Below are 24053 nucleotides of genomic sequence, written 5' to 3'. Positions count from 1 at the left end.
CATGCAGATTGACAACAATGAAAACTTTCTCAGGTAACAGCTACAACATACATCTTCGACTATCAAAGCACATATCCAAGGAACTATCAAAGCATGCAGTTTAGGTGACCCTAGACATACAGATCCAAATTCAATAAGCCCAGTTTAGGTGATTATTCAACTGAAAAGATTCTAGAGGGGCAAAGCAACAAAACTGTTTTTTATTTGATACGATTCATATCTAGTACAACTACAAACAGTTGGAATTGGAAATTAAGGAGTAAGACAGGAGAGAAATGTACCAAATTGTAGGTTGCAGCTGTACCAGAGCAGACGAATAGGAGTGCAACCTTGAAGGCCCGACCGCAGGAACGGAGCTTCGGCCACCAGCCTACGCCCTACAAGCCGTGGGTGGTGGCGCAAGACAGCCGGGGCCGGGGGCGGTGCAGCACGCCGCCGCTGCTCTGCCTACACCTTTCCGGCGGTGACGCCGGCCGGGCTACGTGAGCACGGCCGTGGGCGAGAAGGGAGCACTCGAGATGGTGGCGGCGGTAGGATCCAGTCACTGCGAGTGGAGTCGTGGTGGCAGCGTCGGCAGCAGCCGAGTCGAGAGACTCGAGAGCAGGTGCTAGGGTTCCGGTGACGGGGCGCCGGAGGAGCACGGGGGCGGGGCGTGGGCAAGGGAGAGGAGGATGGGGGCGCGGACCGGGCACGGGGAGGAGAACGGGGGCGGGGGTCGGTGCGCGGAGGAGCTCAATCGGCGGTGGAGATGGCGGCGGCGGCGTGAGATTTTGGCAGCCCTTCGGGGTAAAACTGAACCACGCGAAAGACTTAGAATGTTGAGGGTGGGGACGGCTTATATAGGTTGCGATTAACCGCAGCGGGCAACGTAACAGCCCGCCGCGGGAAATGTTTACCGCGGCGGGCGGTTACGTTGCCCGCCGCGGTTAATCTATTAACCGCGGCGGGCTCTGTTATATGCCCGCCGCGGTAAAGATCATCAGTTCAGAATTCATTAGCTATTTTAAGTCTCATGAAGATGAAACTAGTCTATACTAACATAATTCATTAGCTAATTCATTAGCTATATTCATTAGTCTATACTAACATAATGCATTAGAATTCAAAATCGAATACAAATATAAAAATAAATATAATATCAATGATATCCCACCATATCCGATATATTTGCATCCCTAACAAGTAATAGGGACATTCGCACCAACACTCAACAACCACCTATCTAGAAGCGCTGAGTGATAAAAAGAACCCTTGGCTTTTTATTACTTGACTTTTATAGCACACTTAAGAATCTTATCCTCTTTTATAGAGTATGCATATAGAGTATCTGGGATTGTTACATATAGAGTCTCTAGGATACATTATTATATATATGTCTCTTCAGGCGGCTTCTTCTTCTTTCCAAACACCACCTGATCCATGTCCTTGACCATCTCATACACCTTTGTCCCCCAACTAGTCTGTGTCGGTTGATCACGCTGCGGCTCGTCCTGATTGTCAAAGTATTTGTTCATAATACTTCTTCTATACCTGTGATTTTTTGCGAGGAACCGTCTGTGCCTCATGTACACCATCTTATTGGATCCCTTAAGGTAAGTGTAGCAGGTCCCGTCGATGCAAATTACGCAGCCGGTCTTCCCTTTGATCTGCCCCGACAGTGAGAAGAGACCGGGGTAATCGGTGATGGTGACAAAGATGATTGCTTTTAGTGTGAACTTCTCCTTACGGGATGCATCCACCATCTGGACCCCAACATCAAATAGTATCTTCATTTCCTCCATGAACGGCTCCAGGAACACATCTATATCGTTGCCGGGCTGCTTCGGTCCGGAGATAAGCATGGTCAGCATAAGGTACCTACGCTTCTGACATAGATGGGGAGGTAGGTTGTACATGGTGAGCACGACGGGCCAAGTGCTGTGCGAGTTGCTAAGCTCACTGAATGGGTTCATCCCGTCGGTACTTAGCGCGAACCTAACATGCCTGGGCTCCTTGCCAAACTCCGGGTAGGCCTCGTCGAAATCCTTCCACTGCTTGCCATCGGATGGGTGCCGTAGCTTGCCATCGTCGTTCAGGCGGTCAGCAGATGCATGCCAGGACATGAGCTTGGCATCGTCCGGGTTCCCGAATATTGCACGCAGGCGATCGGTCACGGGCAGGTACCACACCGACAGTGCTGGACTTTTCCTGTGCGTGTAACCCTCTTCTTCATCGTCCTGCTGAGCCGAGATCTGTTTGGCCACACTGCTCTTCTTTGCCCCTTCTTGTTCTTCTTCCGACCACCCCGCAAGCCTCCCTCGTCTTCTGCATCCATGCGACAACCAGCATTTTTCTTGTACCGACTAAAGCCGCAGTGCGGACAACTCGTTAAATTCTCATACTCATTGCCCCGATACAGGATGCAGTGGTTAGGGCATGCATCAAACTTTCTAAGCTTCATCGCCACTGGCCGGATCAGCTTCTTGGCCCGATAAGTATTGGCGGGCACCTTGTTAGCCGTTGGGTACGTGGTGGCATGGTAGCTTAACAACTCATTGAAGCTAGTGTCAGACCAACCATGACGAGCCTTCAACATCAACATATGGAGGTTAAAACGGAGCGCCGTGCAGTCCTTTGGACAATCGCCGCCGTCCTTATAGAGAGGATCAACTGCCGCCTGTTTCAACTCTCTGAAATTCTTCAACCACTTTGGGCAACCCAACACAATGTCGTCTTCATCGAAGTGTTTGACTAGATCTTCAACAAGCTGCACATCCTCGGGTTGGCTCACAGTATCCTGACCATCAACACCGTCGCCGGCTTCGTCGGCCATGTCTTGCATTACATCATCTACCGTGATGTAATCACGACAACTGTTGTCACTGTCGGCTGGCGCAGCTGCTGCGGAAGGATCTTTATTCACCGGTGGTGCTGTCGTCGTCGGCGTCGAAGAGGTAACTCCAGATGCAGCGCCACTCGCACCAACTCTTTCGCCGTGAAATGTCCAGACTGTGTAGCCCTCGATGAAACCATACATGATCAAATGAGTTTGCACCTCGCTGTCTCGGTGGGCTTTCAGGTTCTTGCAACGAGAACATGGACATATGGTTGTCATCCGCTTCAGTCTCTCACGGTGAGCTTTACCAGCCGCAATAAACTTCCTTAATTCAAAGAGGTACCGCGGATCATTCACTCTATCGATCCGGTACATCCATTCCGATCTATCCATCGTATCTGCGAACATTATCCATCACAATCAACATTAAATAAAGAAGAATTAGGAGAAATTGATGATTTTTAGGTCCAAAATCATGAAAAAGAGAGGAAATGACGATGTGAAAGATGAAGCATGCATCTATGATGAATCTAAAGTTAAAGAAATACATGACATCATTTTTTCCATTAAAATTGATCTAGATCTAGATCTAGATCTAAAGAGAACTCTAGGTGATGGAAATAAAGAGAGAGGATGAAAGGAGAGAGGGAGAGCCTTTATGAACCTCTTATGATGTCCTCCTCCCTCAAATCCAAGCCCTTCAACTCAAATCAAAAATTTCCTCAAATTTTAGGGCAAAGCCTCCCCCCATGAGTTTTGAGAGAAGAAGACCCGTGGAGAAGAAGGAGGGTCTGAGGTTTGTATATGTACAGGCTTTACCGCGGCGGGCAACATAAAACGCCCGCCTCGGTAAATCAAGTCTTTACCGCGGCGGGCAGTTTAAAGAGCCCGCTATGGTAAACCGTATTAACCGCGGCGGGCTATTCATACCGCCCGCCGCGGTAAATAACGATTTCCTGCGGCGGGCAGGTAAGGTTGCCCGCCGCCCGCCGCGGTAAACCAATTTCCCGCAGCGGGCGCCCCGGTGGCCGGCCTCGCTGGCCGGCCACCGGTTAACCGTGGCGGGCAAAAAAGGTGCCCGCCACGGAGCGTGTTTTGGCCACGCTGCGCAAATTCATTCCTGTAGTAGTGACCTTCTCTGTATATGTGTCCAATCTGCTAAAAAATATACGAGAAGCTGAGTAGTAGGCGTATGAAAATATGCTAAAACCATGTATGCGGATTGAGATTGAAAACGGCATCATATCTCATAAAAAATGTACGAGAAGCATCATATCTAATCTGCTAAAACCAACTTCAGGAATTATGAAAATGAATGCACCTAAATAAAATTGATGTCTGCACCATGGCAATATGGGGTTCATCACTTTACGAATGTAGCAGAAGGAAAAAAAAAAACTACATGCACCACCGAAATCTTCCGTAAAGTATTTATAGGTCAGCACAAATCTCCCCAAATCAAAACAAGCTTACGGATCTTGGAAGATGTTGTGGCTCTGCGCAAACTCGTGGATTTGGATTCGGGATCTTGGTTGACAGGGATTGGGGAGGGTGGCGCTGCATAGATGATGATTGAGCCGGCGTCGCGTGGCTACCGAAGGGATGGTGGCGTGCCGGCGGCGATGGGGCAGCTTGCGTGCCGGCGCCGCCGACGAGGAGCTCGCTTGGTGGTGAACTGGAGGACCCTCTTGCCTTTTTTTGTTTGCCTCTGGAATGACCCAAGCAACCCACGTGCCGCCGCAGCCTCCTCGCGCTCCGCAGCCTGCTGCCCCACAAGAGAGAGGATGGGATGAGCGCGGCGTACCCGTTTTGTTATGGCTTCAACCTCTAGCTCCTTCGGATCCTCGTCCTCGCTGTCGTTGTCAGTGGCGAGAAAGCGGAGGAGGAGTCGCCAAGGATGGCGAAGCCAGCGCGGCAGGTGAGCTCGAGCTCGGAGTCGAGGATGGCCGCGAAGTCGTTGCTCCCGCTCGAAGACGACGAGGAGGACGGCGACGCGGGTGCGACGAACGTGTGCACCTCCGAGAGGGAGTCGGCGCGACACCGGGTCGCGCGGGGCAGAGAGTCCAGCGCGGAGGCCTACGGCACGGAGGGCTGCTACGCTGCGCGTAGGGTTCGCGGTGGGGGAGCGTTGGCGGTCATTATTAGAACCGGCAAATTAAGTTCAAAACAGGAGAAATAAGCAACATTCTAACACATATGCATATACTTCGACCATGCTCCACTTGTTTTCCGGAATAATTATGTTTTACAGGTATAAACACGAAAACAAGTGAAAATGCACAAATGAACAAGAGAAAGCACATTTCTAGAAAGGCGCAAATGAGAAAATAAGGAGGAAGCCCACCTACACAAACATCTGGAACGAGTCACCACCACAAGGGAGGCCCAGGTCCACCAGAGAACCGACCACGCGTAGTCGGTGGCGAGGGGGGCCCACCAGGGTGCGGGCGCACCCCCCTACTGCCTCTCGGGCCCACGCTCCTCTGGCGGTTGCATGCCTCCATGCTATGGCGGTTCTCGGTGGTTACCATAATTATCTACGCCGAAACCGACCTGTTCCTATTATAAATAGATGAGTAGGGCTCTCCTCCAAAACACACAACATTTGGAGATCACCTCACTACCACCTCTTGTAGTTTTTCATAGTTTTTTTAGTCATTTGAGCAAGGCAAAGCTAGCAAGGAGAGCTTGTCTCCTTGGAAGAAGTACTACTCTTGGTATGAATACTACTATGAAGAGTTCTTCCATATTCAAGCTCTCATGTCTTATTTATAGTATTGCTTATGAACTAGAGTATAGTCTTGATCATGTTATAATTATGATATATAAACTAGCATATAGTTTATGTGTTATGATCTTAACATGTTCAACCTTGTTCTTCATTGTTCATAGAATTCATATGAATATAAGAACTAGGGTTAGGGTGATGGTTCGTTGTGCCTTCGGGTTTGCCCATATTCTTGCTTATCAATCCATAGGGTTGGAGTCCCGGGGGGATATGGGTAGTTTCTTTGTACACGGGCGTGGTGCTCGGGTGCACGAGAACCTACGAATATGATGGTGCCCCACGGTTGAGGGGTAGGAGGCAAGTGATGACAGCCCTGTCCGTCCCTTGTAATCCCCCATGTTCGGGTATTGTGTAGGAGTTCGTAAAATCCCTATTGCTTGGCATACCAGGACCGGGGACCTCCCCATTCATCCTAAACTTAGATCTAATTCTAATCATATGACTTGTATGATTATTAACTTTTTCATAGCAAGGCTATTTTTGATCATGCCTGCTCTGTTAGGATTATTCATTTATTCTTTATTTTTCTTTTATCCTTGATGTAGATCCAATTGTGTGTCCACTATCTTTGAAATACTGTTTTACCCCTGTCATGATCTATAGTCTATTATGCAAGTATGGAATCATGTTCATGTCAAAGAATAGAACTTTTAAACCCAACTTGCCCTCCTTTGGGAAAATATAAATACGACACCCTGAATACTTTCGGGTTGAAATGCTGCATCGATAGATCCGTCCGCTTGCGGAATTGTCTATAATCTTAAGGACTATCGTGGTTGGTGGTTCTTAGCTACGTTGTTGGTTAGCGCTCATTAATAACGCTTAATTAGCAACGCTGCTTAAGAATATCAACCGGTGTTTCTAAGTGACATTAACCAGTGATTGTAAACCTCCCGTTAAGACATACTAACGGCGCCGTACTATGAGAGGGAGGAATACATCTCTGGCGTAATGGCATTTACGCAAACACCTTCTGGGGTTCCTAGCGTGGTTGTCATGTGATGGAGTCAAAACCTTCTCACTTGATGGCAACGTCTAGAAGCACTAACAGGTATTTCTAGCGCCGTTGCTGGGGATCTAACCCGTCTCTTGTGGCGACATTCAGAAATGCCAACAAGCATTTTTGGCGCCGTTGCCAGGGAGGGTAAGAAAAAAAATAAGTTCTATTCATTACATGAATCATGATAACATGCATGTCATGGTAGCTATAGTTTATACAGGCTAACTCTGCTTGTTTTCTTTCTCTTTTTGATGAAATGAAAACAGGATAGTGCATGCGTGGTTTTGACTTGCTGAACAATTTCATCGAAGATCCAGAGGCACTCCTAAGGAAGAAAAGGTCCCGTGCCTCTTCTTCTTCTGCAACTCCGTCGGCAACCGCACCACTCGAACCCGTACCATCGCATCAACAGCTATGGCCAAGTCCTTCCGCGACTACTCCACCCCTGTTGTTGCCAACATGCCCGTTGGGCCCACTGTCAACACTGGGAATGGGAACTTTGAGCTGCGCACCGGCCTAATCACGATGGTGCAGGCAAGCTAGTTCTGTGGCTTGCCAAGCAAGGACGCAAGCGCTCATTTGCAGCACTTCCTTGAGCTGTGTGACACCATAGTCATAAAGGATGTCGCACAGGCAAGCATAAGGCTCCGCTTGTTTCCCTTCTCCCTCGCAAGGAAGGTGAAATAGTGGTTTTATCAGAACAAGGAAGCCGTCAACACGTGGGACAAATGTGCCACGGCGTTCCTCGTGAAATTTTTCCCCATGGGCAAAACCACTGCTCTACGGGGAAAGATTTCAAACTTCGAGCAGACTTCACTCGAGTCCATCCCCGAGGCATGGGAAAGGCTTCAGTATTATATCCAAACCTGTCCCCACTACGGGGTGGAAGATTGGCTCGTGCTTCAGAACTTCTACGAGGGCCTCACGACCATGTCGAAAGGCCACATAGATGCCGCTGCTGGAGGAGCATTCCTCTCCCTCACCACCGATGGGGCCAAGGCCCTCATCGAGAAGATGGTGGCGAACCAGAGTTGGGGAGAGGAACAAAAACAACAAAAGGCATACAGTCTGCGAAGGAGGTAGACGTGCTTGTGACAAAAATAGATCTGCAGCAATCAAGATTGAACGAACGAGCCCATGAAAAAGAAGCAATGCGGGCCACCGTTCAAACCCCAGACACGCAAACAACTTGCGAAGTTTGTGGCAATGACGGACACTCGGGGAACAACTGCCCCGAAACCCATGAAGACGCTGCGTATATCAACAACAGGTTCCATCAGCAGCAAGGTAATAACGGATTGAACAACCAATTCCATTCGTAAGGAGGTAATTCGAATCCCAACTCCAATTACAATTTGAATAAACCTTCCTTAAAAGACCTGGTACTAGGCTAGGCAAAAATAAATGAAAATTTAACTAAAAGGCTAACATATAATGATAAAATGCTTGAAAATATAAATACTCAAATAAATGGTTTAACTTCCTCTATTCAAAATCAATTAAGCTTTAATAAAATGATAGAAATAAAATTAGCTCAAATTGCTGCATCAATTCCTATTAACAATGAAGGAAAAATCCCGGGGAAACCCGAGAATTCCCTTGAAAAAGTAAATGCGGTGACCACGAGGGGAGGAAGGTCCACTCGTGATCCACCAAATCCTAACAATAAAACAAGAAAGGCACAAGGGCATCATGAGGAGGAAACCACCCAAACAACAAAAACACAAAAAGATAAGGAAGAAACAGGGGGAACGGCACCCGAAGACTTTGTCGACACCACTTATCTGCCGTTCCCCATAAGAAATAAAAAGCAAGCCGTGGACGGGCAATTTGCTCGTTTTGTTGAAATGATAGAGAAGATTCATGAAAGCGTCCCCTTAATGGACGTCTTACATGTACCTTCTTACGCTAAATACATTAAAGATATCATTAACAACAAACGACCGTTGCCAACCACGGAGGTCGTCAAGCTAACTGAAGAGTGTAGCGCAACTATACTCAACAGTCTACCAAAAAAGAAAAAGGATCCTGGGTGCTCAACAATCACATGCTCTATAGGCACCCAACAATTTAACCATGCCCTATGTGATTTGGGCGCAAGTGTAAGCGTTATGCCTAAATCGGTCTTTGATAAGCTGAATTTCACACACCTTGCACCCACGCCAATGATGCTCCAATTGGCGGACTCCATGGTCCGCTACCCAGCTAGGATCACAGAGGATATCCCGTTGAAAATCCAGGGTTACTTTGTCCTAGTAGATTTTGTAGTACTAGACATGGAAACCACAAAGGAGTCACCCCTCATCGTGGGGAGACCATTCCTTAGCACCACGGGAGCACAAATTGATGTTGGGGCTGGAGAAATCCGCTTCAATATCAATGGCAACGAAGAGAAGTTTGATTTTCGACCTCGGTAGGAGCAATGCTCTGTGATTTGTATTAAGTACGGTTCAAATCCACAAGGAGTAAAAGAGGTTGAAATACAACCTCAACTGGTAGGCGACCTCGTCAAGAAAAACAAAGAAAATAAAAAGAGGCCGGTGCAGAAAAAGAACAACCATAAGGAAAAGGAAGAAAAATCGAATGTTGTTCCCACACCTCAGAAAAAGAATAAAAATATAGAAGAAATACCCCAGGTTATTCCTCCAAAGGTGTGGAAAGAAAAAGTAAAAGCTCCAAAGTCCACTACCACACCACTAAAGAAAAACATAATGGTGTGGAAACCAAAGAAGTTACAACCTACTTCTCCAGGCATAGATATACCTTCATCAAGTAAACAATGAAGTAGGAGAGTCCTGTTCATCGGACTTTAAACAACGAACCCTCGCCAAAGGTAAATTGGTAGTTATCTTATATAAATTGTCTAGAAGTAGGTTTGAAATAAAACCAACATAACCTACCTTTCATAAAATTAGAATAAACAATATTATTCACTAAGTGCACTTTTTAATTGAAAGCATGATTTGTAGTGGTCATACTTTTATAGACTCTTCAAATTAAGCATGGTGCTTAGGTTGATAAGTCTACCTTAATCAAACTAAAGACTAGCTTGATCATTGATTAAAAAGTGTACTAAGTATAAAACATAATAAAATAATGTACCATCTTCGGATCTGTCATCAAGCAAACTCAAGACCTCGGCCATGAGCTAGCTCGGGGAAGGACCCCCGCAGAGGTACCTTGTATCTTAATTTCTGTAATTTAATTTTTGCATCTTTTATTAAGCATATAAAAAAACTAAAAATAAGAAAATCTAAAAAAATAAAATATGATAAAAATACCAACAATTTTTATTCCACTCTCATATGTATTAAAAGAATGTTAGTTTCTCCTACGTTGAAATGATGAATAATTGCTTTGTTTATAATTCATCTGTGCCTAGGTTATAACTTAGTATTCCACAAGATTTAAGTTTGTTGATTATAATGTCTCATCCTAAACTTGAAAACTCGTGGGATTGCAAATGCATGATCCTTTTTCTAAGTAGTTGCGAGTTATGATATGGTACAAATAGAATTTACTATGACTTTGTTCTAAGAGAAACTTGACATCCGGAGATTTTATTTCAAAAATATTAAAATCAAAAGTTTCTCAATGATTATTAAACACCTACCAAGACCATATAATAAAATTCAAATTCAAAACTCTTAAGTCATATGCTGCTTTTTTATCATTGAGCTTTGTCAAATTGTTGTAACCTAAGTTGAGATTCTTATCATGCACCCATGATCGAGACACACGTACACCCACAAATAAACTATCGACTCTCACACTGAGAGTTGCGCACAACATGCACCTTTTCCGTCCACTAAAAATTACTCCATCCATGTTGTCTTGACCTCTCTACATTCAAAAGTCTCATATGCCAAAAAGAAAGATATGGGGCTATGCTAAAAAAAGAAAGAGAAGAAAATCCATGCCAAGGGGCATGCAAAAAAAACATGGACACAAAAAAGTGTTCAAATAAATGAAAACAACAAGTACTTAGATGCCCGCCAAAAAGAAATAAAAGATAGCCCATATTTTTCTAAAAGGCACTTATGTAAGAAGAGAGAGTCATGATACAAAGGAGTACCCAAAAATACTTAGAATTAGGACTTATATTCCACACACTTGCACGTTTCGATCAAAGTGTATGACTTGCATCTTCTAATGGTTTAGTCTTTGACTTAGCAAAATATGTGATGCAAGTATGCCCATTTCATAACTACCCAAAACTCCACTCACAGCCTTAGTGGTAGGATTTGAGGCAATGCCTTTGGTAAGGAATCATACACATATGAGTGATTGAGTGAATCATTCGAGAAACTTGAATTTATTTTATAAAATTTACAAAACCTTTGGATAGATGGTTAATCAAAGAATGAATAACTAGTGATTTTGTTATAACCATTCTATCTTGCAACCACCCAAGAACTTGGAAAAGCGAAAAGCCCCATAAGTACCAAAGAGAAGGGTGGATAAAATGATGACTTATTTAAATTGTGATGGAATTCTTTGTTATAGGCATGTCACTTATGAATTGTATCGGCATTGTAGTAACTCCTGATCAACAACCAAGTACTTAGCTATTTGCTCGGGACGAGCAAAGGTTAAGCTTGAGGGACTTGTTGGCGGTCATTATTGCACATCTAGAACCGCCAAATTAAGTTAAAAAAAGGAGAAATAAGCAACATTTTAACACATATGCATATACTTTGACCTTGCTCCACTTATTTTTTGGAAGAATTGTGTTTTACAGGTATAAACACGAAAACAAGTGAAAATGCACAAATGAACAAGAGAAAGCGCAAAGGAGAAAGCACATTTGCAGAAAGGCGCAAATGAGAAAATAAGGAGGAAGCCCACCTACACAAACATCTGGAACGAGTCACCACCATAGGGGAGGCCCAAGTCCACCAGAGAACCGACCACGTGAAGTCGGTGGCGAGGGGGCCCACCAGGGTGCGGGCGCACCCAGGGTGCGGCCGCACCCCCCTGCCGCCTCTCGGGCCCACACTCCTCTGGCGGTTGCATGCCTCCATGCTATGGCGGTTCTCGATGGTTACAATAATTATCTACGCCGAAACTGACCTATTCCTAGTATAAATAGATGGGTAGGGCTCCCCTCCAAAACACACAACATTTGGAGATCACCTCACTACCACCTCTTGTAGTTTTTCATAGTTTTCTTAGTCATTTGAGCAAGGCAAAGCTAGCAAGGAGAGCTTGTCTCCTTGGAAGAAGTACTACTCTTGGTATGAATACTACTATGAAGAGTTCTATATTCAAGCTCTCATGTCTTATTTATAGTATTGCTTATGAACCAGAGTATAGTCTTGATCATGTTATAATTATGATATATGAACTAGCATATAGTTTATGTGTTATGATCTTAACATGTTCAACCTTGTTCTTCATTGTTCATAGAATTCATATGAATATAAGAACTAGGGTTAGGGTGATGGTTCGTTGTACCTTTGGGTCTGCCCATATTCTTGCTTGTCAATCCGTAGGGTTGAAGTCCCGGGGGGATATGGGTAGTTTCTTTGTACACGGGCGTGGTCCTCGAGTGCAAGGGAACCTGTGAATATGATGGTGCCCCACGGTTGAGGGATAGGCGGTAGGTGGTGATAGCCCTGTCCGTCCCTTGTAATCCCCCACGTTCGGGTATTGTGTAGGAGTTCGTAAAATCCCTATTGCTTGGTAGACCAGGATCGGGGACCTCAACATTCATCCTAAACTTAGATCTAATTCTAATCATGTGACTTGTATGATTATTAACTTGTTCATAACAAGGCTATTTTTGATCATGCCTGCTCTGTTAGGATTATTCATTTAATTTTTATTTTCCTTTTATCCTTGATGTAGATCCAATTGTGTGTCCACTATCCTTGAAATACTGTTTTACCCCTGTCATGATCTATAGTCTATTATGCAAGTATGGAATCATGTTCATGTCAAAGAATAGAACTTTTAAACCCAACTTGCCCTCGTTTGCAAAAATATAAATACGACACCCTAAATACTTCTGGGTTGAAATGCTACATCGATAGATCCATCTGCTTGCGGAATTGTCTGTAATCTTAAGGACTATCATGGTTGGTGGTTCTTGGTTACGTTGTTGGTTAGCGCTCATTAATAACACTTAATTAGCAACGCTGCTTAAGAATATCAACCGGTGTTTCTAAGTGACATTAACCAGTGATTGTAAACCTCTCGTTAAGACATACTAACGGTGCCGTGCTATGAGAGGGAGGAATACATCTCTGGTGTAATGGCATTTACGCAAACTCCTGGGGTTCCTAGCGTGGTTGTCATGTGATGGAGTCAAAACCTTCTCACTTGATGGCAACGTCTAGAAGCACCAACAGACATTTTTAGCGCCGTTGCTGGGGATCTAACCCGTCTCTAGTGGTGACGTTCAGAAATGCCAACATGGAGGGCACGGAGGAAGTTGTCGCATGGGGAAGGCAGGTCGTGTCTTCCACGACTTTCTAATTCGCACCTTTCCACCTAAAGTTACGAAGCGCGCTGCCTGATTAGACGATAATTTTACATCAGGAATCCTTTCTTATTCTTTATTTTCTTTCGCACCCTTCCAACTCCACGTTTATATATTATTTCTCTCTTCTACATTTATATCTAGAAGCCTTTCTTATTCTTTATTTTCTTTTGCATCCTTCCACCAAAAAGTTACAGCGCGCGGTATCGTAGGGAGACAATTTTACGCCAGGAATCCTTTCTTATTTTTTATTTTCTTTCGCACCCTTCCACCTCCACGTTTATGTATTATTTCTCTCTTCTATATTTGCATCTAGAATTCTTTCTTATTCTTTATTTTCTTTTGCACCCTTCCACCTAAAAGTTACACCATGCGGTATCGTAGGGGAGGAACGAACCGACGGAGCGACCATTGTCGCACGAAACGTGGTGTTACTTTCTTTCTTTTTAGTTGTAGGAAACTAGCCAGTTGCGTTGCGTGAGATTGGCATGGCTGAGCTGGTCATGAAAAGGAATGGCTCCCGTGAAGTTGCCTGCGTACCACTGCCCCTACCACATCTCTTTTGCCATCACCATGGTTGCTCACACTACTACATGAATGGTTTCTAGGGGCGGCTAGTGAGGCTTTGTAGAGGTGGCTCGGCCAGCCGCCCCTACCAGGGACGGTTCCCAGATCGCCCCTACAAATCGATTTGTAAAGGCAGATGATGTTATCAGCCACCCCTATAATACCTATTTGTAGGGGCAGTTCAGTCTAAAACCGCTCCTACAGTACTTTTTCTCGTAAAAAAATCAAATTTGACCAGTATATATATATATAAACTGATATTACAAGTCCAATTCACAAGAATATATACAATCCATCATTACATAGACATAATTCACAAGTCTAATTTGGTTCCACAAGTCCAAACCGTTTGACAAGGTAAGATCAATGTCAAATTCCATACACATTGTTATCAACGGCCTAGAGCTAGCCTTTCAGTCTCACGAAGGTGTTGGTACTGAGGATTTCTACCTAAGTTGGAATCTTGGTCATGGTAGGTGCCTTTGACGTGTACAATCTGATCCAATATGAAGTTACAAAGGTTGTCGACGAGCTCTAAGAGTTGGTCATCATTGTATGGGTCTCTTTTCATTCCTTTCTCTTCTTTCCACTACAAGACAACAAGTTTTGGTTTAGTATTTCATAACATATGCGGAGTTTTTATATTATGGGTGAAGAGGTTCAAACTTAACCTAAGGGGTGTCTCCTGCAGGCACCGGTGTTACTCATCAAAGAACATACATAGTATCCATAATGTACGCTCTCAGGCTTCTGCTTGGGGCACTGTGTGTTTTGCATATGGAAATGTTAATTAATGCTTTTGACAGATATGTAATGGTGTACTAAAGTAAGTTACACTTACCACACATAGTGTTTTTATAGCCAGCATTTCCTTTCTTACTAGATCATATCTTCCGTGATGTTATTGACATATAACCTGAATGCCCTTTTCGAATTATTTTAGCAAATTCAACTTGTTAGTATCCAAAATTGAACATTACAAGTATGTATACAAAGATATAAGCTCATGAGGATTGTAGATATGTATACGTCTTGAGAATCGATATGAAGTCTTTGTATGTCACCGGGTCCCTATCTATTGAATCAAAGACCCATGCCATGCTCCTCTCGATATCGACGCCTATACAAATCCAGTGGTTGCTGCATGAATATAATCATAGAACTAGATAAGCTCTTTTGCATCGAATAAAATATATCGAACAAAGCTTTAAGTATAGAGTTGAACTTACTCGAAGTTGTATGGTAGCCATATAGTAGAGTGCATCACCACCTTGTTCATTGCCTAACTCAGGATCCATTTGTGCATCAAGCTCTTCTGAGTATTGGGACATGTATTCTAGGGTTTCGGCATCGTTTTCTTCATCATCGTCGTCATTATCAACAACCGTTGTTTCACCATGATGAATCCACACTATGTAGTCTTCGACAAATCCTCGCACAATTAAATGTTCTCTGATGATACTCACATATGTCCATGCCATAAGGTTCTTGCAATCTTTGCAAGGACAAATAATTATACCCTTATTCTCTGTCAACGTCGCTGCATGCTTCTCTGTGGCTTCAATAAATTTATTCATCTCTTCACGAAAACTTGTCTTAAACCTTAACGAACCATACATCCAAGACTTTCTGTACTCCATCTTTTAGAACACAACAACCAAAAAAAATACATTAAAGGACTACTAATTCATATATATATATATATGTAAAGGAATCAAATTAATAATTAATTACTTGACAATAATTGTATATACTTCAGATATATAAATATAAAATAAAATTACATGAAGCATATCAAACTCACACCATGGTAGAGGGTAATTAATTAATGACCTATTTATTAATAAATAATTATATATATATATATTGATTAAAATAAATAATTTCAAAGACAACAATTAGCAACAATTAATATTTTACCCACTACCTTTCATGCAAACCTTATTCCAATTTCATGAAACATAAATTTACAAAATTAAAATAAAAAAACAAACCCTAGATCTAGATCTAGATCTATATGTACATGAAACATACATGAAACTAGGGTGTAATCTCCACTAAAATTAAGCTAGATTGACTAATAAATGGTGTAATATCATTTCTCTAACTAATTTACACTAATACTCCCTCCATCCCAAATTGTATGACGTTTGATTTTTTTTGACACCAAGTTTGACCACTCGTCTTATTCAAAACATTTGTGCAAACATAGTCAAATTTAAGTCATTCTTGAAGAACTTTTGTTAATAAACCAATCCACGACAAAAGAAGCGATATTTTGCATAAATTTTTGAATAAGACAAGTGGTTAAACTTGGTGTCAAAAAAGTCAAACGTCTTATAATTTGGGATTGATTGAGTAGCTTCAAAACTAGGGTATAGAGAAAAACAAAACTCTAATTACTCACTAACTAACCATTAAAACTTTAAATAAAGGCTTGGAATATTATTTTCTTACATTCTATAATCTCTCCATCAAAGTATTTGAGATCAAAACCTTCCTCTTAGTAGAGTAATTTTTGGAAAGAGCCCAAGGCCTCCAACCTTTTTTTCTCGGTTTGGAGAGAGTGCCCGAGGTGAAAGAAAGTGGTTGGTCCTATATATACAGCGGGCATTTGTAGGGGCGGCTGGTGATTCATCCGCCTCTACAAATAGATACAGCAGGGGCGGCTGATAATAGCCACCTCTATAAATCAAATAGTAGGGACGGCTGGTATAACCAGCCGCCCCTACAAATCAACCATTTTGTAGAGGCGGCTCGTATTACCAGAGCCGCCCCTACTGTGACATTTGTAGGGGCAACTGCTTTGCTGTAGCCTGAGCACATCCACTATAGGGGCTGCTCCAATGCCAGCCGCCCCTTAAAAAAAATCTTTTGCTATAAAGCTTTTTTCACATAGTGTCAATGGTCATCCGAAAGAGACCCCCATGCCCATGGTGCAGGAAAAAAATCCTATGCACTCGTGACATAGATCAAACCCGTCCAGCACCTAATCACTGTCGTTGATGTAACCTGATGGACGCTCGGCAGATCCTTCACAGCGCAACCGTCTGTGGTCCCGCCAGGTGTTTTCGGCCATCACGACTTCACCACGCACCTGATTTGCATGTGGTGCTGCACGGGACTGATCTACACCTAAGTGCATAGATTTTTTTTTTCCCAATGGTGCAGTACACAAAACTGCAAGTACAAGGAATCAGAGCACGGTGCACAAAGTTGTAACCTTATCTGTCTTGCTTAATTTTGTCTTTACCGGGACCTGTACCATGACCATTTTGCATCAACATCGTGTCACATGGTCCATATTCCCATCGTTGATATTGATTTCAACACCTGAAAGGTTTAGCTTACCTTGTGAGATAGTCAGGAACCCGTTGGGAACTGCTGAAATTTCGTTGTCGTTGTAGCCGTATCACTACTACAGATTCAAACATCACAGGCGGTTTAAAACCCACCTTCACTGGCGGATTTTGAACCGCCATAACCAACTTGGCAGTGATGAGCTTATCACATCACTAGCGGTCGTGCCAAACCGGCAGTGATAGCTCATATATCACTGCCGGTTTGTATCACCAACCGACAGTGATATATGACTATCACACTGCCGGTTTGTTTTATAAACCGGCAGTAATATATGAGCTATCACTGCCAGTTGGTTTTACTAACCGGTTATGTTATTAGAGTATCATTGCCGGTTTACTATGAACCGGCAGTGATATATTTTTCACAATTTTCATTTTAATAATTGTTTTATTTTCATTATGAGGGGAGGCGGTGGGGTGTGATGTGGGGGAGGTGGAGGTGGTGATGCTATCGAACAATTTAATATCGATGTGGAGGTGGTTGTGGATCGGCGGCATTACACACCCATCAACATTTATATTACAAAAGATACAAAAAAGTTTAAGTATCGAATTAAGAGTCGCATTACAATAGCCTATCAATGTGGTCTCTTCCGTACTGCGTCTTGTACTTCTTAGTCCTAGCAATGGAGAATGATCCTTTCTTACTCAATATCTCATCAGTCACAAACTTTGCTAGCTCCTCTTGAATTCCTCTTATCTCAAAATCTACCAACCGGCTGTGATTGTGTTCCTTGCGCTGTAATTGAAGCAAGATAATATTGAGATGCACAAATGTAAGACAAAACAATAGAAATGGGAAGCATACATACCATTTTATATCCTTCGTCTGTTCTTGTGCCGAAGTAGACAAGCATTGCCCACATCACATAGAACCCGCATTCGTTGTTCCCCATCGGTTGATCTAGGGTCTTGAGTTCCTCCATATATTGAACATTGAATGGGGCACTCCAGCGCTTTTGCATCTTGCTATCGAGATTTTGCCAATCAGGTAATGCCTTCATTCTGTGTGACATTATAAATAAAGTGTGAAGGATGATGACATTACAATGTGCTATGTGATTAGAAAATGTTGTGATATTGGGTTCACTTATTCAACACTTTGACTAGGGGCTCGATAAGAGAAAGTGGCTTCTTCTTTGAGTCCCACACCTCGATACGTGAATCCGGCAGTGATGGGCCGGCAGTGATGTTTGAATCTATAGTAGTGTATGTTTCAAACATTTTGCTCTTGATTGATCTCTGGCCTCTTTCTAAGTCTACGTCTATCTCTATCTACATATACAACTAAAAAAATATGGAAGAGCTCTACCGGCAGCACTAGGTACGTTGCACGCCTTGGCTCTGCGCCTCTGCCTGGTTTCGCTCACTCCCCCAAGGACACGATAGTCTACCTGGCCCCATGAAATCTTCTCTACAAATACCACTTCCCATGGGCCCTACGAGATCAAGTCTGAGCAAATGCCACCCACGTGCCCAACATAATCGGTCATTAATCACGTATGCACGGCTAATGCAATTTTCTCCCGTAGTCAGAGCAACTCCAAGAGAGTAGACATTTGAACCACACAATCTAATTTTAGGTGCCATTTGGAAGTAGATATTGGCACCCTGGCTTTGGCTTTGGTGTTTGGCGCCCTCAAATTCGATTGTTTGGATGATCCTGGAATTGGTCCGAGGCATTGGCGTCCAATATCACGGACCCTTTCCGCACGAAGGAAAGAGCCCGCCCACAATTTCGAGGTCTCTCGCCCTGAAATCGCTTCCCCTCCCCTCCCCGACCCCCGCGCGTACCCCTTCGACCCGCGGCTCGGGAAAAAGAAAAGAGCGAGCGACTCGCGAAGTCGCAAGAGAGAGGCGACGGGAGGTTGACCCCCCTGCAGCGGATGCACGTCCTCTCCCTCGGCGTCTCCTCTCCAACCTCCGTCGTTCTCCCTCCCTACAGGTTCATCTTCTTGCGACTCTCATCTACTTCCCCTTTCCTAATGATTCGTCCATCTTCGAGCTGCGCCTACCCTCGTCGATTCATTCTTGCTCGCTTTCCCAATCCATCCAGATCGATTGAGGCCTTCTTTTCTTCTCCCTCCATGGGTCCACTCTTTCCAAACCCTAACCCCTTTTCTCTGGATTTAACATGTTACTTTTGTGAAGGGTTCGTTGTTCCTCAGTTGGATTGAAGGTATGTAGTGCCTAAAATATGTGTAGTTGGTGTTCCTGAATGAATCTTTTGTTTCATGTCGTGCTCTTTAAAAATCATGTGTGTGCCTATGTCAGATCTTGAGTTGGTTTCCTTCATTAATGAAGAAAATAAAAGGAGGAAGAGGAGGATTATATTCACAGAACTATACTTTGAGGCAGTTATTCTTAGGCTTGTATATCTTAGTTCACATCGGGGGCCAAGGGATTTGGGTTGCTTTAATGATGATGAGCGCATGCATACTCTTAGGAAGTTTTTGATGAAAGAAATGTATGATGGTTCTGAAGTTACATGCTATGATGAGGTACGTTTAACTAAAAGAAACTTTCATGACTTGTGGATCATGTTGTGTGAGAGATGTGATCCTCGTGATAGTGTTTATGTTGATGTGGAAGAAAATGTTGCTATGTTCTTGCTGGTGGTTGGGCATGGTCTAAAAATGAGGTTGTTGCGTGGCACTTATAAGCGCTCTTTAGAGACTATCAATAGGCACTTTTCTGATGTGTTATCAGCTATTCTATCTTTAAGTGGAGAGTTCATTAAGCTTCCTGATCCTTCAATCCAACCTCCGGATGATTACAAATGGAAGTGGTTTGACAATGCTCTTGGTGCATTAGATGGGTGTCATGTTGATGTGTGTGTTGATGTGGCTGACCAAGGGAGGTATAGAAACAGGAAGCAACACATCACCACTAACATGTTAGGTGTGGTTGACTGGAACATGAAATTTTTGTATGTTTTGTCTGGTTGGGAGGGTTCAACTTCTGATTCAAGAGTTTTGGATGATGCAATGGTCGCCAAGATGCATTTGTTGTACCTTAGGGTATGACCTTTACACTTGGCAATTTATTTCTTTGTTATGGTAGTTATCTAATTTAGTTTTTTCATAATTGGAAAATATTATTTAGTTGATGTTGGTTATACCAATGCACCTGGATTTCTAGCCCCATTCAGATCCACTACGTACCACTTAAAAGAGTGTGTTTCAAGTCAACAATAGCCTAAAACTCCCAAAGAGTTATATAACTTGCGTCACTCTCGTGCTAGAAATATTGTGGAAAGAACTTTTGGTTCGTGGAAGAAAAAATGGACAATCCTGCGTTCTCAAAGTTTCTTAATGAACGTTTATTCCAAGCGCTTATGGAACTGCCTATGGAGATGGGGAAAGAATGACTCCTTACGCTGAATTAGAGAAATGGTGTCTGATTGAAGTATGTAATGTACGCTTGCTGTTACATAATATATTAGCTATGAACCTTTTAAATTAGGTGTCCTAAGATGTCGTGGGGCTTGTAAGAGACTTCGAATATTGATCATGAAGTATTGACTCTGTAATAGATGCTTGTGATCGATCAGCATTAATTTATGGGTTGTCATCAATTATTTTCCATTTTTGTAATATTATTGCAGTATCTACTATTATTTTTGAATATTATCATGTTTTTTATGTGTAAAGTAATATACGTGGTCAGTCTCTGTAAGTCGTGAGCCACCCACCCCCTAAATTACGGACCCGCAATAGTAATTGTTACTACCAATCGGTAGTAGTATAAAAGATTGTCTAATCAAAATCTCTCACTTATTTATCTCTCCTCCCTATCCGGATTTCCCTTCTCTCTGTTTTTTTTACCTCACGCGTGGGCGACGATGACTGACGAATCCCGAGGAAGCGGATCCAGGCGGCCAGGCCAGCGCCCTCGGAGGCCCAGGCGACGGCGTGGCCAGGCCCGCGCGCTCGGCGGCTCCTTCCCCGGCGACGGCGGCGAGCCCTTCTCCCTCCGAGCAGCGGTGACGGCGTCCTCCCCCACTAGTGGCGGCGCCGACAAGCCTCTCCAAAGCGGATCTGACTGCGATGGTAGCAGATGTGAGTGTTGTGAGTAGAATTTAGTCTAATCCAATCCGTTTTGATGCACAGCACATCGCTGGATGCATCCACATCTAGATAGTTACTTGTTTGGAGCTAATTTTGTTCCAATTGACACCAGCATGTAAGCTGTGCACTCCAACATCTACTAGTAGTAGTAATTTTTATCGTTTCTTAGTGGCAATTCTCAATATTTTCTTCTGACTAACCATTTTACTACTACAACTGTTAATTTCTTTGATTGTACAAATTAAACCAGGTGTGTGGGAATGTACACATTTAGAGTGGCAATTTAAAATATGACTATGACTACTACTACGGGTACCACCACCATATATGTATTATCTTATCTAACCAAATCGTCTATGGTTGCAGGTTGAAGTAGTAGTATTTAGCATCATTTAACAATGACTACCATCACGACTGTGACTACTACCACTACTACCATGATCATGTGAGGCACGCAAGCCCTACAAGCAGACTAGAACAGGAGACATTTATTTATTCTCCGGTTTACTCAGGTAGTAAGATTACGTAGTAATATTTTTGGATCCAAGTAGTAATATCTACTACTATACTGGAGGTGTCTGCCATAATAAAATTGCTGTTTTTTAAATCAGATAGATTTTTTTTGAGAAATATTTGAGAAGCAAAGTTATTTAGCTTTTTTTGAGAAATATTTGAGAAGCAAAGTTATTTCATTTAGTGGTACAAATCATTATTTTCTTTTGACTAAAACCTTTTTACTACTGCAACAGCTAATTTCTACAAAACTACAAATCAAACCAGGTGCTGTCGGGATGTACAAATTTGGAGCAGCAATTTAAACTATGACCATGGCTACACATTTGGAAGCCTTCCGACCTCCTGCTCTGTGGATCCGGTGCTTGCAGGTTCTCATCTCCTGTTTTCATTGTGAGTAATATGTTCTTTCATCTACAAGATGAATTACGCTTGGTAGTAATTATTTACTTATATTACACACTCTTGGTAGTAATACTCAATCCCGCAAGCATAATTCATGCCGTAGTATTAGTTCTAATATCATGAGAGCGTAAAAATATCCCAAGCATCACATTTATTATGCCTAGATCTGGATTCTTTGGTCAATGGAGGAGCTTCTTCTGTCAAGGAACTCTCCTGAATAATTTAAACTAGAGATTGACTACTAGCTAGTGTCTCAATTATAAGACAATTACTTGTAGAGAAATGAGCTCTACAAGAAAATTACTAATATTAGAGAAATGAACTCAATAGAAGTAATTTCAGAGTGTTTCTCTTTCTGTCATACATATATAATACTAATAAGAGAAATGAACGCTATTAGAGAAATGAAATTGCTACTATTTAGTCTGCTATTATGGGTACCTCTCTAAAAAAATTACTACTTTGGAGTCTGGTGTTATGGGTAGCATCATTTACTTTTCTAGACTGTATTAGTAGTATTTTGTGCCTCGTCTGTCTGTTTGGTGCAGCCAGTAGTTCATTCTGTTCTGTCAGTTTTTGTAGTAATATGCAACCCAATTAGTACCATCTTACCATGCATTTTAATTCTTGGATAAAGGTAGTAGTACGGGGTAATGTATGGCATGCTGTTAGTTGCAACAGATGCACAGATGCTAATCTTGTATTGCTCAGTAGATGTACTCGTGAGAAACCTAAAGTGATGTAGTATGTTTAGTGTTATATTTATCTCAATTCTGATGGCAAGCAGTAGCAGTATTATTCCTCGTTCCGAGTACATTTCCTTTTTGCTTTCCTTCATTGCATCGTTATTGTTACTAATAAAGTGTCATCGTTATTGTTACTAATAAAGTGTTCCAAGTTAAACCAAAGAATAGGGCAGACCCAGTGCCGGAGGCTCCCACATGAGTGGAGTCTGCCCTATTCAGCAAGTTTATTTTTATTCTCAGAATAATCGATGTGAACATCAATGGCACCCTGGATCACCATCAAGGAAGAGGTCAACAACCAGGCTCCCCTCTCACAGTGGCATAGGTGTAGATGGCGGTGGATGGATGGCTAAATGTTAATTTATTTTGATGGTTTTTGTATGTACATGCTGATTTATATGTGGATTTTGTATGTACAATTTGATTGGATTTATAATATGGATTGCTGATTTGATCTTGAGATTATGTGGTTTTAATTACCTGTTGAGTAACGGCCTGTGTAATATAGTAGAAATGTTGTTGAATTTGCTCAAAGACAATACATGATATGCAATTTTATGATTTTAATTTCTACTCGATTATGTCATGATGTGATTTTAGTTCACCTATTACGGTTTGCCGAAACATGCGTGAAGCAGCGGACAGAAATATTTACGGTTTCAAAGGTGAGCGGACAGAAATATTTACGGTTTCAAAGGTGAGCGGACAGAAATAAACTTGGGTTGAATTTCTACCATTACGGTTGCGAGATTTAGATGTGTGGCGCAAGAGGAAGTAAATTACTATCAGTTCGAACGCATTTATCATTATTAGAAATAAACAAATCACTAATCACTAATTTCCTTAATTATAGGAATTGGTATTTGAAAGGAAGGAAATTTACGGTTGAGAGATTTAGATGTGTGGCACAAGAGGAAGGAAGTTACTACCAGTTCGAAAGCATTTATTATTACTAGAAATAAAGAAATCACTAATTTCTTTAATGATAGGAATTCACAATTGTGGTAAACACCTTAAATAATGTTAGACACATGCATGTGCTAAATACAAGATCACGTGATTATAGGAGAGGACATATATATGGTAACTGATCAAACGTATGGTAATGGTAATATTAAAGTTAGACACGTTACACATGCATGCACAAATAAAAAAATTGGCCTGGGATGATTACGGTTCGGTAAGGGCAGTCCTAATGAAAGAAACTGGTAGTTTCTATAAGGGCAGTCCCAATGGTGCATTGATGATGGTTTCTATCCTCATTAAATGACTTGCCACGTAGGTAAAATGCTGATATGACAAC

At 42.5% G+C, this 24053-nt stretch overlaps 1 long non-coding RNA gene and 1 pseudogene across 3 annotated transcripts; both read left to right on the top strand.

The window, feature by feature from the left end:
• The first annotated feature begins 19283 nt into the window (after positions 1-19283).
• On the top strand, positions 19284-20399 carry LOC136499626 (uncharacterized; annotated as a pseudogene).
• Positions 20400-20825: 426 nt separating this feature from the next.
• On the top strand, positions 20826-23241 carry LOC136501579 (uncharacterized). Of its 3 annotated transcripts, XR_010770318.1 has the most exons (4): positions 20826-21077; positions 21453-21598; positions 21836-21992; positions 22991-23241. It is a non-coding gene; the product is annotated as an uncharacterized lncRNA (long non-coding RNA). The 3 variants fall into 3 exon arrangements; XR_010770319.1 differs by having other exon boundaries at positions 21867-23241; XR_010770317.1 differs by having other exon boundaries at positions 21836-23241.
• Positions 23242-24053: the final 812 nt, after the last annotated feature.

Source organism: Miscanthus floridulus, chromosome 13 (genome assembly GCF_019320115.1).
Source record: "Miscanthus floridulus cultivar M001 chromosome 13, ASM1932011v1, whole genome shotgun sequence".
Classification (NCBI taxonomy): Eukaryota; Viridiplantae; Streptophyta; class Magnoliopsida; order Poales; family Poaceae; genus Miscanthus; species Miscanthus floridulus.
The sequence above is the reverse complement of the archived record's forward strand: the minus strand, read 5'-3'. Positions and strand labels throughout refer to the sequence as shown.